The 18,041-nt window shown below is 46.4% G+C and overlaps 1 protein-coding gene across 1 annotated transcript in view; it reads right to left on the reverse strand.

Annotated features, from left to right (window-relative positions):
• The window catches only part of PAK3 (p21 (RAC1) activated kinase 3), a 100,704-nt gene extending 83,173 nt beyond the window's left edge, over positions 1-17,531 (reverse strand). Inside the window, exon 1 of the mRNA XM_066202592.1 lies at positions 17,357-17,531. The gene's annotated coding sequence lies outside the window, so the exon portion shown is untranslated. The remainder of the gene's footprint in view (positions 1-17,356) is intronic.
• Positions 17,532-18,041: the final 510 nt, after the last annotated feature.

The following is an 18,041-nucleotide window of genomic DNA, read 5'->3' on the forward strand; positions in this document are numbered from 1 at the left end:
GCTATTTTTAAGAGCTGCAAGTTTATACTGCTCATTCCCCATTTAGTTTAGTCTTTCTCTAATATTCATTATCTCGCTCTCGACTTCTCGCTGTCTGCATACCCATTGTCACCTCTCATTTAGGAGTGACTCATTCTTAAAAGGATTTAGTCAGCTGTGAACAGCCAGGCTGAGCACTGTGCATGGCATAGCCAGGGAAAGAGAAACTCTAGAAATGTCTGGGCAGATCTATTCAGATAACCTCCTCTGCAGACAGAGCAAGGAGGCAGCCCAAAATAACCCACCTGGAGTCTCTGGGAATTTTACTCCAGAATTTGGGGTCAAATTATTGCTGCTGTCATGCAGACTTTAGATGGGTAAAGGTAGAGGAGCCTTCTCCTCGCTGCCCATCACACCCTTCCAGAGCAGCAGCTCTTTATCTCACTGTCCCCTGTGTGCAAGAATCAAACCAGAACATTTCACCCTCTGTCCAGCAGCAGCGTTCAAGAGCACAGATTTTATATCCTGCTCTTCCACACGCCATAAAAAGCCTTCCCTGAGGAGGTGACCCCTCTGCCCCTCTGGGAGCTGCTGGGACAGGGCTGCCTTCGAGTGAGGCTCATCTGAACACAAGGCTCTGGGAGATCTCACCGCCAGTCTCCAGCACCTTCTCTCTTGAGGAACTGGCTGGGTGGGTGGCTCCCAGGTCCACTCAGGAAGCTGCTCATGGCACAGGAGAGCAGGAGAAGTGAGCAGCTGCTGCTGGGGCTCCAGGGAAGGGCAGCCTGTGCAACCCTTCCATCTGTGGGAAATGACAAGGCAGGCTCAGAGCCCAAAATAGCTGGGTGCTGTCCTGTACTTACCTGGGAAAGGAAAAGTGAGCCCTATATTCCATGAGAATTTACATCCAGGTTTAAGAGTGTGGCTGAAGATCACAGAGGTGTCCAAAATGCTGTGCTAGCAAAATGCATCCAGCTTCCTCTTCAAATGAGCCTAACAAACTGGGAAAACCCTGTCAGCCTGAATCGACAGTAAGTTAGTGAGGCGCACACTGAGTCCCTGACAAGGCTGATTTCCGTGGTGCACTCGTGTGCACTTCAACCCAAGAGGATGACAAGTTATCCCAGCACCTCACCTCTCTGTGGCAAAAGTGCCTTTGCTTTGTCTGCTCCTGATTTTGGGGTTTCAAAGCAAATTCACCTGTTTTCTTCATCACCCACACGCCCTGGGCCTGCATGGGCTGGCCATGCACACAGCGCAGCTCTGTCCCAACAGAACAGCTTTCTGCAGCCATGGCCATTACAACAAAGGTCAGCTCACCCTGGGACTCTTCTGCCAGTTCCTGGGACGGAAAAGCCAGCTCTGCCTTTTGAATTCCAACCTGCAAAACAAAGCCATCCCAGGAAAAAAAAATCCAATCCAACAGAGAGAAACAAAGGGCTGAAAACAACAAATATTCACCTTGTTCTTTCACCCTTCTTAGAAGAACAGAACAAAAAATCACAACTGGTTTTGATCAAGGCCCTGTGGCTGAAAGTAGTACATCTGAGGGAAGGAAAAGGCAGGCAGATAAATGGTTCTAATTTTGGCATATCCTGCTTACAAATGCACCACACAGTGGATCGCCCCAACCAAAGCAGACACAGAACTGGATCATGAGAGCAACGCTGAATATCCAGAGCTGGTTTCAGCACCTCCACCAGAACAGACATGGCTCACAGATGTCCACACCAGTTCCTTTCACCTTCCCCTTGCTCATGTTTCCTGGCCAATTACATTCCTCACCAAAAACTCCCAGCCTGCTGAAACCAGAAAACTGGAACGTTTGCTGAAACCAGATTGTCAGACAGAGAGTAAGGGCTGCATCTGCAAAGATGAGCACTTCCCAGCAGAACTAATTCCAGAAGCCATTTTGATCCAATTAAGGGGTGAAACAAACTGTTGCTAGGCCAAAGGAATCTGCTTAGCCAATCTATTTGGAGTTTGTTTCCGCAGCTTTCCCTACACGGAGCTGGCAACATGAGTTCTTTTTCCTGAAATCAGGAGGCTCAAACAAGAAATAGCCTCTCCTGGATCAAAACCACACGTGATGGCAGCTGTTTCTGTCCAAATTACACAGAACTGGACAAATACAGCCAAGCAGATCATGAAACTAAACCTGCTTTTAAAAATAATGTATTTTTCTGGATGCAGTCCTGTTCAGATTACAAATCTTTAACAATTTGTCACAAGCTCCATCACAATTTAAAAAAAATATAAAATTGAAGAAAATCACTCTACAGAAACATGAAAAACAAACAAAAAAGAGAATGGAGAACTCATTTCTTAAACAGTAAGAGTTCTTCAAGACACGTTGAGCTTGCTCACTTGCTCCAGTCACAGTTTAGCATGTGACAGGCAAATCTTGCTGATAAGCAATGGACAGAACCTAGATCAACCATTCCTGTTCTCCCTGTTTAAAGTAAACAGACTTTCCACATCACAAGTATACTAAATTTGAAAACAGTGGCCATGAAGCTCAGCAGGGAGACCCCATTCCTGCTAGTGCTTTTCCTGCTGCAATTTGTAAAGGCCTGGGAGAGTCCTGAAAGAGATAACAAATCTCTTCTCACTCACCTGTGCATTATAAGGAAACGCTTGACAGTCTGGGGTGTATGTATGTGATTGTATCACAAAATATAGCAAGAGCTTGCAAGAGGAATGTTGTGATTCCCTGTGGGGGTGAACTCAGCCCAGCATTAAGAAACAGAAATCCATCTGCAGTGATCTCTTGCAAAGTTTGAAGATTTAGCTGAGTATCTCCTTTGCACCAAGCAATCCAGCTGGATCTTGAACCCTTCCCACATCTTGGAACAGTGAACAAACAGCCCTAAGCAGCAGGGACTTCTGCTCCTAGAGAAACTCTTCACTCAGCTTTTACACCTCTCCACCCTGTAAGGATACGGAGAGTCTGAAAAATAAGCCTTGTAATTAGCAACCCAGTGAAATGAGATTCCCATTGTTTCTCCTTCAGCTCAACTCTGCCTGCTCTGGTTATTTGTCAGTGGGGCCCAGCACCCAGAGGAAATGCCAACAGCCTTTTCCCTGGTGGCATCACCAGCCTGGATGCTGCTGGAGGAGCCAAGGCAGCAGCACACAGCAAACTTCATTTCCCAGGAGACAAATACACCCAAGGTGCTTCCCTGTGGATGCCCTGGAGCACGGACTACCCTGATAACAAAGACATTCTGCCTGAGACATCCATGGCACTCCCCACAAGTCCCTGTGTGGCTCAGAGCAGTTTCCTTTCCAAGTAATATCATTTTAATTTGCTCAAGGACACTTTGTGGTGCCATTAAAGGTTCTCTCCAGCAAACATGCTATTATACAGCTTGGGAACTTAATTAATCAAACAACAGGTAGGATTTCTTTCAACAGCTAGTGCAGCACAGAGGAAGATGATCTGCCACACTCTTGGTTACTTCAGTGCCACTTCCAAGAAGCTCTGAAGTCTCTGGGCGGAGAAACAGCCTGGTCCTGACCCCTGTTACACCTCTTACCACCATGCAGAAAGATTCTGTGCAAAAGGAGAGCCTCTCAAATAGCAGATGCTGCAGCCTACGACTCACAACTGACTGCCCTCCACATCATCTTTGCTTCAGAGCCGCCAAAGCTGTTAGCACTGCTAAAATTTTACTGTGTCCTCAAATCCCATTGTGTGGTTTTGCTTGAAAATGCCTCTTGGCAGATAATTCTCACAGTCCAGGCCCTTGTATGCAATAAGGTCTTTCCATTGTTACTCATGGCACACTTTTCAGTTTGAATTCCCCCTTTCTTTCTCAAGATAAAACAGAGAAGGAAAGAACTGATCAGGTTTTCTAATGAGATTCTTCAGACCTCCTCTATTCCTCTGTGAGTTTTAAAAGCAGGCAATGAAAATATGAAAAATTGCAAACTGCAGTTAATTTGCCACATTTTTCTGAGACTCTAAATACCAACTTCCACTTTATCCTCATTTGGATTTCTCGTAACATTACTACAAACAAAGGGTTAAACTAAGTCACAGTTTAATCCATTCCCAATTAGATTGCTGAGCAAAAAAAAAAAAAAAAAAAACAGTCAGTCTTGGGGGGGGATCAATGCTTTGCTTCCACAGCACAAACAACTCCACTCAGTGCTTTGCTAATTTATCATCGTTCATTTAAAAAGAAGCTTTATTGGAAGTGGAACAATACCTTTTGTTTCCCTGGAAATGCAGGGTTTGCCTTGCCTCTCCTACACAGAGAGAGAGAGGAGAGAGAGCAAATCCACCCGAAGTGATCTGACTGCTCTCAGTGTTACTAATAATACTTCAACACAAGCAGCTCCCTGATTGTATCACCAGGAGAAGTCACTGATAAAGAACACCAAGAGGAAATATTCCCTGTGGAGATTGGGAGCATCAGGTGAATTCCTTCATTGTGCTCTTAAGTGCCATGGGCTTATCAGCAAGGCTGCAGGACTGCGTTACCTTGTCAGGAGAGAGTCTGGACCAGCAAGGGCCAAAGACAACTGAACCATCACAACTGAGCTGATGGAACAGCAGCGCAGTGAGCTGCCTCCATCAGTCCCACACTGCTGGAGCTGGTGGAGAACACGCCTGCGCAGGATCTCTGCTGGGACCACACAGCTGGACCCTAAACCTGCACACAACCACCACGGCACACGGATTTAGCCGTCACCTCCACCCACCTGAGGAGATGAACACAAAGAAATGTTTAAAGTCCTTGAGGCTCCATCTCTCCCAGGATCCCCCCTCGAGTTTAAACAACCTGTAGTTCAGCAAAATGTACAGCACAAACCCTGCGTGCCATGAGCAGGAGCAGCTTCCCTCCAGCCCTGTGCCACGGCCTGAGCCACATGGAAACCCCCTGACACAGGGAGCAGTCCCCAGCCGTCCTCCCCACCCTCACAGGGGCTGGCAAAGCAGGAAATCTTCCTCCATCTTCTGTCCACAAGCTCTCTGTCACAAGCCCACACTCCAAGGACCAGGGGGAGCACTAATTAAAGGAGCAAATATGCCCTGGTTTTGAACGTGCAGGGGGCTCAGGGACACAGCCTGGCTTCCAACCAGCTGGCTCGTTGTGGGGCAAACAGCTGCTTGGTTTTTCAGGCTTCATTGCCTGTCCAGCCCAGCACACTGAGAGAGACTCCCACCAACACATGGGAGACTCCAACTTCTCCCTCAAGCAGCCATCCCTTTAAATGGGGTCAGTGTTAATTAACCCACTTTAAGCCCCTTTATGCAGAAAAAAAAAAAAAAGCTTTTCACTTTCTGTGGACACACAGGTTCATCTGTATTCCGTGTGTGTATATTAATTAGAAAAGTGAGCAGGTGGGACATACAGCATGCAGCCACAGTAAGGACTCTCTGTACTGCTATTTACACACATTTCTATTGTCTTCACTCAAAAACCAAGTCATCTTCTTTACCCATCAAAAGACCGGCAACGCCCAGGAAATATGCTGGGAAAATGTTTCTGTTAGAGCATCTTTTAAACATAAAAAGTAACTCAAAGCAAAGACTGAGCACGTGACTTACTAATTTGTTGCCAAAACCAGGCTTACCTGTAAAAAAAATACAGAGAAACAAAATATACAGGGTCCCAAAAATTTCTGTTGGGAAATTTCTCCCCTTTTACTTCTGTTTGACGATTTTAGGTTATTTGAAAACTACAAAACATCCAAAGCTTTGAGTGCTTCTGTTATCCCTGGTTATTTGCTGGCCTTGAAACTGAACTTTCCAAAAAGCCTACCTTCACTGTAAGAAGAGCAAAAAGTGTAATTGCAGGGAAGAGTTATCCTCAGATCAAAGTGTGGCAGAGATGCAGCACTGCCATCCCAGCCTTGAGGTAAACTCCACTGGGAAGAGTACAAGGTTCAATCAGTGACCTTGGGATAATAGCTGGAATATCACCAACCCCAGCCACTTGAAAATTAACGGTCAGGATTAAAAAGAAATACACCCAAACAGCAGTCCTGGGGTCGGGGACAGAGAAAGGTGTCTCCTCTTTGGTTCAAATCTCCACTTACACTTCCACGGATGGGGAGCACAGGAAACCACTTCCTTATGGATGCTGAGAGATACCCCTGAATCCAAGAGCTGAGGCCTTAAGGAAAACCCCAAACCAGCAACATTTATAATAAAATAACACTTCAAGATGCAAAATTAAGACTTTGCACAAGTATCCACATACCCCCTTTTCCAAACAAAGAAAAAATTCCCATCTCCTCAGTTTTACTTCAGAATATTTCCCAGAGGAAGATCCTCCTGACTTTGCTATCATGTTGTTTTCCTCTGCTTCCCCCTCCCTTTCACCTAATTTGTTCCTTAGACGTAAATCTCAGCTCTGCCGATTTCATAACCAGTTCATAATATTTTCACATTAATATTTTACACTCTAAAAGAGCGCATGAGGAAGCCTCTGCCGTTATTTCTAGTTTCTGCCCAAAGAGACACCAGCGTTGCTTAGCACAGTGCACATTTCCCACACCACAGGGCAGGTGTGGTACAGCTCTGATGTGCCCTGGATGTGCATTTCTCCTCTCCACCCCCCAGCTGGGGATGTCTGGCTACTGGACCCCAGGCAGGATTTTAATGGGTGATTTTTTATAGGTGTGACAGCTGGAGTAAAGTACTTAGCACTTGAGAAAATCAGGTCTCTTGGCTCCAAAGCCAACCTGGGCATTCCAAAATCATTACTCAGATCCTAAAAAATAACGAGATTGGCTTAGCAATAAAGATGGGTTTAGATATTAAAGGTTTTATTTGCCTTATGGTGTCTCTGCCTTTTGCATCTTCTAGCCTTCTTTCAACTTTTTTTTATTTCTCTCTCAGCAAAGAGAATTAGAAACTGTCTTTTAAATGAAAACAGAGAATCTTCCCATAAATCACCTGACTTCTGGAGCTTGGATCTTAGCAAAAATACACAACCTCATCAGACTGACAGTTCTCAGAAGTGATTAGCAGCACATATCCCCATCAGAAGCACATTTTCTTGTACAGGTTCCTTCCAGGTAAAAAAGCTGTCAGAATTATCTTCTCCCCTTGTGGATACTGTTGTCCAGTCTCTCCCAGTTATCACAGAGGAGACACCTACACTCAATAAACAGGCACATTTGCATTTGGACTTACAGACCTACACAAAATATATTTCAGAGGAAACCATTTCTATCATCACAATTGTCACACTCGCTTCACGCAGCCTGAGATATTAGAGGACATCTGTGCCCTTTGACCGTACGGGAGAGACATCAAGGCTCTCCCAAAAGCACATCTGCCCAAGTTTGGGATGCAATGATCACCAAGAAGTCTGAAGCCTGGCTGTTCAGGAGGCCCTGATCCAAAAATTTCTATAACCACAGTCAGTTTGGGCTGGAGGTGGTAGAGCTAAGGACTAATCATGGTCCTACTGAAGGTAACGGAAATGAATTTCCCCCCCATTTTCACCTGTGTTGGATGACTTAAGGACATTCAGCCATCAGTGCAATCAGTGATGGAGTCATACAAAGGTAGAGGAAATGGGATGTACAGCCACTCTGAAGGAAAAATAAATTCAGGAGCAAAGATCATCATAATGCATCCTGCTCATGGATAATTTGGGAGGCCTACCTTTATGTAACCTGCTTTGGGAAGAGAGATATGCACAGTTACTCCTTTTCCTCCCTGCAAAATCCCCATGCTGCTCTAAGGAGAGTCTCCTAACAAACTAAACACACACAGCTTTTCCAAGAAGGCATCAATGCCCTAAAATAAATAATCCTTTAAACCCTTGTGCATTGCAGCACTTGCTGGGCCTTAGGCAGGGAGAAAACAAGACAAACTGCAGCTGCAAAACATGAAGTGGGACAGGAATGAGAAAACATTCCTTTCTCCTGAGGAAGCAAGTGTTTTGATCTACCAGTTTAAATGAGGTCTTGCAAATCAAGGTCCTGGTACACACACAGAGTGAGGAGGAGTCTTGCTGAGCACATGCAGAATGGACCTGCCAGTGCCAGGTGTCCCAGCAGGACCAGGAGATGAACAGAACCAGCAGGAGGCAAACAGCAGCCCTGCTCCCCCCAGCTCCTCTGCTGTTCCCGTTTTATTCAGCTTTCCTCTTTGCCTGTATTCTGCTATGATCTTCTCTGCTTGGAAAGGAACCATGACTGTGCACAAAATGCAAGGATATAAATCACGTTACAAGACGTTTCCTAAGGTTTGAATATGTTTTAATCTGCAGGTGTAAGGTGAGTACTCATGAGAATTCTGGGAAAAGAGAATTTGGGAACACAGAGTGTAGCTCTCATTTTCCAGCCAACTCGTCCCAACATGGCCAGGTATACTCAGCTCAGGTGCTCCATTGGAAGCACTGGTTTTGCAAGGTAGGAGGAAGGCACTGCCACTGCTGTTATCATTAGTAGCTTCCAAAGCCCACCCACTGTATCTAGCTCTATGTGATGCCTGAAAAAGGGTGCAAGAACGAGATCCAACTTCCCAGTGCCAGTTCCGGCTTAACCACGAGGCTTTGAGTTCACCAAGCAGCAGCAAAAGTCACTGTGATTAGAGAGAAGGAGAAAAGGACCATTTTCCAAAATATTTGTGCACCACTGATATCTCAGCATATCAAAATACCTACCTAGGAACCAAGTATCTTGTTCAGCTTCAATCAAGTCAGAGATACAAAAACAACTGTAAGCAAAACTGAGGCAGTGTCAGCATTCAGTGTCTCTGAGAGCCATGCCTGTCCTCTGGCCTCCCCAACTGTCCTTCCTCTAACAAGGGGAACAGAAGACAGCCTGTATCTGCTGACAAGGGAGCAAATGGAATATACTGTGACACTAAGTTAACTCAGCTCGAAGGAAACAATATTAAGCATTCCAAAAGCAAACAATTACATTCTCCCTAACTAAAGCTGTCACTCTAGAGAGTCCTGTATAGGAGAATGAAGGCTTGCTCACTGCAGTAATGTCATCTCTGAATATCTCTCTCTTCACAATTTGTTTTTAACTTCTTTGGACACAAACTTTCCCTTGCTGTTGCTGTGTCCAAGCATACACAGGGCCTTTTTGAAGACGGAGACTTCCAGGCTGTGAGAAAGGCTTGGAAGGTTGTCTAGCACTGCTGCAGTCTCTCCTTTGCAAATACTTCACAACTTTTCAAAGAACCTCAACAGATTTTGACAGATATCCCTACACCTCATGTAAGCACCAACGTGCTAACAGCACTGTTTTTCCTACCCAGTCAACGATGAAAACATAAGGAACACTGCACTGACATGTGCAGACACCAACTCTTCATTTCTAACAATAGTTGCTTCTGGTCATTTCTGACTTCCCTCACGCATCAGAACCTAGCTGTTGCTGTCACTTATCTTCCAATGGAGTGGCACACGTTATTGCTAGGGAAGAAACTAAAGACATGTTTCAAAAGCGTTCAGTCAACCTTGTCAGTATCCTATCTGTCTGAGAAGAACCAAGTGGGAACACCAGAACTTAACTTGAAAGGTTTACTGTTTCACACTGTGTACTGCTGTAATTATCAGAGCAGAATTTTCTTGCCAACCACTAAACCACTAAGAGATTGGCATCCCAGATGATAAACATTTCTTGAAGTCCTCTCTGCTGTGCATTTACACATGCCCTGCAGATACTCTTCAGTCCCACCTCGTGTGACCTGAAGGGATTACATACAAGACTTGATAAGAAGACAACTATTTTGCTTCATGGCACTTTCTGAAGCTTCAGTAATTCAGTGCCTTTTACAATGAGTTGAAAAAAAGTTTTATTCCACTAAGCCAGTGTCCTAACCAAGAACTCAGAAAGTAAGGAAGATGGATTCTGTGATTCTATTACCCAGAGTGATTTCTAGGACAACCTTCCATATCCCAAATGTTCAACTTAGTCCTCAAGATACAAATATTTTTCCTCTATGCATATCTCAGGGACTTCCTTCTAGATTTTACAGCAAAAACTATTGAAATACAGATTCACCCAGAAACTTTCTGGAGTGCAAACACACACTGTTGCTCTCCTTTCTAAAATACACACGTAACGAGATCCAGCTCTGCTGAATTTCACTTGGTCTTGGCACAACTTAAACAAAAGAATCCTGCTCCTTGTTGCCTTCATTGAAGGGAAAGAGGTCCAGCTTTGTATTTCTAATGCTTCCAAAATAAGCAAAAGCTAGTACTGAAGAACTCTGCTGGCTCTGCTGTACTCTCAAGCACCTGAGACAGGGATGGGAAAGAACCAGCACTGAACAACAATCCCGTCCCACAGTGTAATTACCTCTCATTTTCCCTGGCCCTGGAGTGCTTGTCTTCTTCAGCCGCAACTGAAAGAAACAACAGAAAGCTCTGGAGGCGAGGGAGGGGACACAAGCAGCTGCTGAAAGTTGTTCTCCCTGTTGGCTGTATTGCTTGTAAGGTGAGTGGCTACTTTTTTTCATCACAGAGGTTGTCAAAAATAAATTCTGCACACAGATCATGTTGAAACGGAGCAATCTGGAGAGTTAGGAGAGTCAGCCCCCAAAATCACACTCTCACTGGATCACCCAAGAGCCTTGGGGCACTTGTTCCATACCCATAAAATCCCCTTTCACTGGGATACCACAAACAGCCTGACATCAGCTGAGACCACAGCCTGTCCCAATGTTCACCATGGCCCCACCACCTGCCCACACCCCAAACAGCTCCAGTTCCCCTGTGGGCATTTTGGGGCAGAATCTGGCCCAGCCCCAGTGCTCCCAGTGCTGCTGCAGGCCTGGGGACACAGAGCACGGCATTAGCCATAGCCCACTTCCCTGCCCTGGGAAATGGAAGGAAGCCAAGGATTTACTGCCTAGAGAAGGCTGGGGAGTGGGTGTCAACCCAGGAGCTGCCCTGCACCCCCGCCAGGGATGGAGCAGGAGGTGTGCAGGTTCTGAGCTCTGTGAGCTCTGCCTCTCAACACCATGGGCCCAAGCAGCAGGGCAGAGCTCGTGGCTTGCTGGCCACCAGCTGAACTAGCCTGACTTCTGCCTGGGGAGCTTGGCAATGGGCAACGTCAGCTCCTCACAGGAATTGTTTTCTAATTAGCCATGCACACCAAAGGAAGAACCACAGAGCTAATGGGCACAAACAGAATCATCATTTGATGAGACTTTATTAGGTACTTACAACTGAGATTGTAGCCATTTGTGCTGACAATAAGCTCAGGCAAAGCTGATGCACGGTGTCCTTTAAATCTCAACTGATTTAATTAGACTAGTTGAGGATATTTGATAACCCAGCCCTTTAGCCCCTCTAAAAATAATCACATTGTATGTCCTATTTATTAATTTTTATTTATATCAAGATACTCCTCTGCTTCTCTGGGGGGCATTTGCAAAAGTTAAAATGCAGAGCCAACCAATAAATCCATCCAATAAATTTACCTAACGAAATGACCTTCCAAGGAAGTAAAACCCCATCACCCTAAAAAGCCAGAGAGGCCTTTGTTGGATTTGCTGAAGGTGGAAGATGGCATGTCTGCCTGAGAGGTTTGGAAAAAGCGGTGGCTATCGTGTTTGAGTGAATTATTAAAAGTGACAGTTATCTCTGCGCGCTTACAATTGGAACTTGTGATTTCACAGACTAAAACAAATGCACTGCTGCTGTTCTGAACGGGCCGGCATTAATAAAGCAAACCAATTCTGAGTGCTCAAGGCTGGAACCTCAGGGACAGCAGATGGTGCCCAGGATACCCATTCTCACATGAACACAGAACAGGATGGAGTGGGTCACAGACTGCCTTTAAGCAAGCTTTCAGTTGTCCACGCACTCTCTGCTCCCTACCAAATGACACGCCACCATTGTCTGGGATTTTTAATGCAGGCAATCAGTGCTTCATGACATAAAATGTATCTCACTAACGAGGCAAGCAATAAAGAAATTTATCACCTTTGTAGCTACTTGCGCTCCATAAGCACCTTATGCAAACTTTGCACGTGCAGCAAAAGGAAATGAACAGTCCTTGTTCACATGTGCTGAAACACTTTGGACAAATTACTTAAGAGTTCCTAAATTAGACTTTTTTTTTTTCCCCTAAAATTGCTTCTAATTTTGTGTGCAACTACAGCTGTAATTTCTTGTAAGCACAAATGGCATATACATTGATTTCCAACTTGATGCTCTCATTGAGAATCAGAGCAAATCCCAAAGAGAAAATTGGAAACTGTGCCTCAAATTCTTTCAAAAGAGTACGAAACCAATATGCTTACCTGGATTCAAAATTAAGATTGTCCTGATTTCAAAAGAGGCAAAACTTCACCCCATTCCTAATTTTTAAGCCTCAGAGCAAACTAAAAAGCAGCTGAGGACTGAACTCTCCAGAGAAAAGTTCAGAGTTTGGAATATCACATGCAAACTCTTACGAGATATTTTGTCCTTTCTAGAAAACACAGGTAAGTTTCACTTTAAATAAAGTCTCACAGAATGTGTGTTGGATATCTTAACATCAATAATGAACAAAGCCTTGGTGTTTACATGTCTGTCTTCTTGGCTGAGTTAACTCAGATTTCTGAAATAATAAATTAATAATTAACTTCTGATCTCTGAAAATATGACTCTGTAGTCCTCATATTTTGTGCTACTTGGACAGGGATCCTCAGCTGAGTTTGTTTCCTGGCTGTTTATTAACCATCAAGAGAATGCTTCAAGTCTGCTCATCATATGCATCAGTCAAATCAAATCTGGCAAACCTTGAGGAAAAACCCCATTTTTGAAAAACAGCACAATAATTGAGAGATTTTCTACTACCTCACAAGCTCTCTGCGAGAAAGATACAGAAGGGCAGAGATAATTTCTATTTTTATTTTCTTCCCCTCCATCTGAGAAACAGGAAGAAAAAAAAGGGGGTGTTACTCCCACTGCCAAACCTGGAGGATTAAGGATGAGTTAAAACAATCCACACACACATTGTGTGCCCACACACCTCTGAGCACTGCACTTTAGAAAATTTCAATCATGGCTTCACCTGCTTGGATCCCCCTTGAAATCCCCATGACGGGAACTTCTGAAGCCAAGACTGGTGTTAAAAATCTGCAGGGTGTCCAATAGATGGCCAACCTCATTCCAAGTGCAAAGCTCCAGTGGTGCCAGTGCCATGGATTCCCTGGAATGGATCTTGGCAGGCTCAGCAAGCCTTCAGCTCCCCAAGCTGTTCTCCCACCCAGGAGCAAAGGCAAGTCACTCCACACCACAGGCACACCCCAGATTCCAGACGTGGTTGATGGGAAGGCAGCTGAGAATTGCAGATTTACACACAACACAGACTGGCACAAGGAACAGACGAAAATCTTTTGTTGATGTTGCTGTTCTCGTTGCTCATGGAACACAGTTTTCATTCCCTAAAGCCAATGTACTGATTGCCAACTGAAAATAAGTCGTCTCATCATCTTACTTGAATAAATACCAGTAGTACTGGAGCTTGACTGGAAAATTCAAGAAGCTATTTCTGAACAGTTAGAGCAAATAACTATTTCTGTATCTTGATCAGCACACTTCCTTCTCTATGAACTACCTGAAAGTTCTGAATTCTCTAGAAATTTCATGGAACTAAGGAAAACTTTCCTGTGCTGGAAAGTGTCCTTAAATCGATAAGGATAAACTTCTGGAAAACATATTAATTTGTACGCTGATCTATGAGGGCAAGAAAAGGAGCTACAATGTGGGGAAATGAACTGACAGCAAGTTCCTATTTCCTGGTCTTTCTGCTGTCACCTGAGCCACACAGGACAAGTCATACCAGGCCAGAACAGCAGAGCAGGTGACCTTCAGAACTGCTCTAATACTGCAGCCCTTATGCTCCCACAGAAATAAAACATTCTCACCAACCACCAGACAGCAGGTCAGCTCTTCCAGCTGATCCTCTGTCTTACTGTGTAAGAGATCGTTGTTTGATTATTGCTCTCTGCTAACCTCTGCATAAATCAGCCATTAAGGACTAGAACAGAAATTGTGACTAAAAATTCAATCAGTGTTTCACTGACTTTTTAATACACCACCATGTGTACATCAAAGCGCATTAACCTGCTGGAGCCTATTGGAAAAGCTTTTATTCACTAACTCTGTACTACCTAACAACAACACAAGAGAAAGGAGAACTGGTCCGGGACTTGGGAGGGATGGCAGAAGTGAAATACAAATTTCTCAACTTCAGAACACATAACGGTGTATTTAGGAGAGGCCATTATCCATTATTTCACCCACAAAGGTGTTTTTATCTCCTACACAGTTTCATTCCCATTTTGCTTCGGCTGACACATGTTCATGGAATCACAGAACCACGGAACATCCCGAGCCAAAGGGAACCCACAAGGACCATCAAGTCCAACTGGCCCTGCCCAGGACAACCCCAGTAATCCCAGCATGTGTCTGAGAACATTGTCCAAATGCTTCTTGAGCTCTGTCAGCCTGGGGCTGTCACCACTTCCCTGAGGAGCCTGGTCCAGTGCCCAACCCCCTGGTGAAGAACCTCTTCCTAATATCCAGCCCAATCCTCTCCTGACACATCCTCAAGCTATTTCAAAGTCCTTGTTTGAGGTCCAGTGACATGTGAGTCCAGCACAGATAATCCACACCTTCCCTTTCCCTTTCCCTTTCCCTTTCCCTTTCCCTTTCCCTTTCCCTTTCCCTTTCCCTTTCCCTTTCCCTTTCCCCTTCCCTTCCCCTTCCCCTTTCCCACAGAAATTTATAACTTCCACTGTGTTTGATGTCCATGGTCACAAGCTGCCTTGCAGATAATGCTGCCACTTGATGGTACCCAAGGTTTAAAATTTGGGAAGCTGCTGACACTGGTCAGTGACTTTGCTTGGGGCACTCTTGGTGTCAGGGAAGGAAATGTCTTACACCATACAAAATATGACAGGATGGATCCACCCCAAAGTCAAATTCATCCCTTGGGGGGAAAACATGCCAACAAATGGGTTTCATTACTGAAACTGCAAGAAGCTCCTGGAAAACCCCACAGGTAGAAAAGGGGACACATTAATTCAGCACTTCATCCAGTCCAGTGACACAGTCCCCAGTCTGTCACATAAAGCTGCACTCAAAGGCAGGATTTAGGAGACAGGTTCATTGCAAGGCTACAGCTGTGACAATCTCAACTTCACATCACAGTAAACCACAAGGAGGATCTTAGCCTTAGGAAAGCTGCCTGTAATGAAAAGCAGCTATGAAAAGGCCCTTTTCACATCTCTTCTATCCTCACTCTCTCTATATATCAACCTATTTATGTATATACTTCTACCTGCCAAGAAGGTAGAGGAAAGGTGAACAGTGAAAGGTAACAGACACAAACGGAAACACGGGGAATGCTGATTAGATTTTTTTTTTCATAAGGATAGTCAAACACTGGAATTGCATGAGATAGGTTGTAGTATCTCTAGTTTTGGGGGTATTGCTAATTTAACTGAACCAAGCCCTGAGGAATCTGCTAAAAATTGGTTCTGCTTTCAGAAGCAGGTTGGACTATATCAACCCCCGAAGGCATATCCATCCTAAATCATTCTGTGATTTTTCTTGGGTAAATTTGGAACCAGACCGTAGGTCCTTGGTAAATATTAATATGTATTTCTACACTACTTAAACTGACCCACTGCACTGGTCAAGAATGGAGACAGGCTGCCAGTAGCCAGCTAAAAGGAATTATAGCACAAAATACCCACAAGGGCCAACACCCACACTGGAGAGCTGCATACTCAGAAAGCTCCTCCAGTGCACTCAGTGAACATTTCATCCACCATGGATTCTACACATACCCTGCTGTGACTACAGACTCCTGGTTCCACAGTGAAACCTTCCAGAATATGATGCACTGAAAGAGATTACTGGGGAGTTTTCAAAAAAAAGAATAAATCCTATAGGATCTCAAATTGTATCTTATTCTATCTGAAGGGCTATGGCTTCAATTAGGGTAATTTCAAGGCACTCAGTCTTAAGAGAGCACTGTGAGAGACTGAGAGTATTTACATACACTGAAATAGTTATGATCTGATGATTTAAAGTGATATCTATTGATGCCCGAAGGTATTTTTGGGCCCATACTTTCTTCACTGAACTGTTTTTATGTAGTTGTTTGCCAACTACTGACAATCTGTTTAGAAATATCAAGGAACATGAGATCTGGAGGTGTATCAGTGTGTGAGTGTCCACTCCAAAACCTCTGGGAAAATAACCTTCAGGGATGGCAATCGGCCAGAGAAGCAGTTTGAAGCCAGCGAAGATAAGAATAAATATTCATGGCAGCTAAGGATTTTGCATTTAATACCATCCTGCTAATGCAGATAAATATTCAGATTTCCCTGGCTTCTGCAGAGTAAACCCGGTTTTAAAGAGAAATCCACACAACAGCATTCAAATAACATTACAACTGCTGATAAGGGCTTTGGGGGACATGTTACCCCAGTTTTTACAGATCAGGATGAAATCTCAGCAACTGAAACATCAGACAACAGATGCAGAAGGATTCATGCTCTGTATCACTGCTGCCCGTGGCAGAGGGATGGCTCTACCTGCACCATGCTGTACTTCTACCTTTCAGAACTGTTCTTCATTCACAGGTAAAGCACCTCTCACTTATTTTGACATCTTTGCACCGAACAGTATAATTCAAAGCTCGTATTTTACTACTTTTACTCCTACCCATTTGTCTCTGTGCTAAGGCAAATGTTTCTGTGGGATAAATCCCAAGCTCACAGTTGAGCGTAAGCGACTCTGAAGTGATGACTCCCTTCACAAGACTCAGTTTGCAGGGAGGATTCACAGCTGAATTAGAGTTACTGAAGGTGCATCTGGCGTGGGGAAGTGCATCAACGGCACTCGGCTTGGCCCAGCGGGCAAGCAGCCTGGCTCGCCGCTGGCTCACACGAGGAGCCTGCAGAGCCCTTGGCCTCCCCTCCCTTCTGCCCCCTCGGCATCCCTGTCCGAGGGCATCCCCGAGAGCTCGGCATCCCTGTCCGAGGGCATCCCGGTCCCAGGGCGTCCCCGTCCGAGAGCATCCCGCTACCGCGGCGTCCCGGTCCCTGGGCATCCCGGTCCCGCCGCATCCAGGCCCAACCGGCACCGCCAGGCACACGCCAGAGCCTTTTCCACGGAGCCGGTTCTCCCTGAAGCCTCAAAGAACCAGACCCCCCGCCCGAGGACAGGGCTCGGGGCGGTTAGAAGGCACAGATTCGGGGATTACGGAGGAGAGCCGGGTGCTGACAAAGAGCTCGGGGCTCTCCCCAGCCCCCCGCACGCTGCAGCCCCCGGCCGGGCTCGGACGCCCGGCTGGCTGCAGGGGGGCCGCGGGCTGCCAGGAGCCCGCCCGGGGCACAGCCTGTTGCCGGGCACGCTAGGTACAAAGGCAAAGCACAGACCTTCTCCCTGGCCGCTCCGCGGGGAGGCTGCGCCTGTCCTGCCGGCCGCGGCCGCGGTGCCGGCGGGGAGCTGGGGCCGGCCGCGCCGCCTCAGCGGCTCCACATCGATCCGCCCGCCGGCAGCCTCGCCGCTCCGCTCTGCACCCCCTGCTTCCAGGGCGACAAAACCGCGCCTGGGGGCCGTGGGGGACGGGGAACCTTTCTATTATTATTATTCTAATATATTCTGGGGGCTTGTGGTTCCTGCAGCCAGGCGGAAGTGAACCCGCTCTCGCCCCCCGCCTCCTTCCGCGATGCTCCGGGGCTGGATGCGGGCGGCCCCCACAGCCCGGGCTCCGGGCCGCCGCTGCCCGCAGCCCCCCGGGCGGGCCGCCGAGGCGGTGCCGTGCCGGAGCGGCGGAGGTTCCTTGGCAGGCGAAAAGGAGAGAAGAATTTTCTCCAGCCCGGCGAAGGGCGGGCTGCCCGGTGCCCGCCGGGGTGCGCTGGGCGGCCCTGGAGCCCGCTGGAGGCAGCGGTGCCCTCAGTGAGGCGCGGTCACAGCGCCGGAGGAAAGGCTGTGGAATAAATAAAGTGCAGTGACATCTCGAGGTGTCCGCCGGCTCCGCAGTGACATCCCGCGGTGCGGGCACATACTGCCCATGGCCGGCTGAGCACGGGCTCCGTCCCTGCCCGGGCCCCGAAGGGC

Source organism: Chamaea fasciata, unplaced genomic scaffold (genome assembly GCF_029207755.1).
Source record: "Chamaea fasciata isolate MVZ Bird 193981 ecotype frontalis unplaced genomic scaffold, bChaFas1.0.hap1 SCAF_22, whole genome shotgun sequence".
Lineage (NCBI taxonomy): Eukaryota > Metazoa > Chordata > Aves > Passeriformes > Sylviidae > Chamaea > Chamaea fasciata.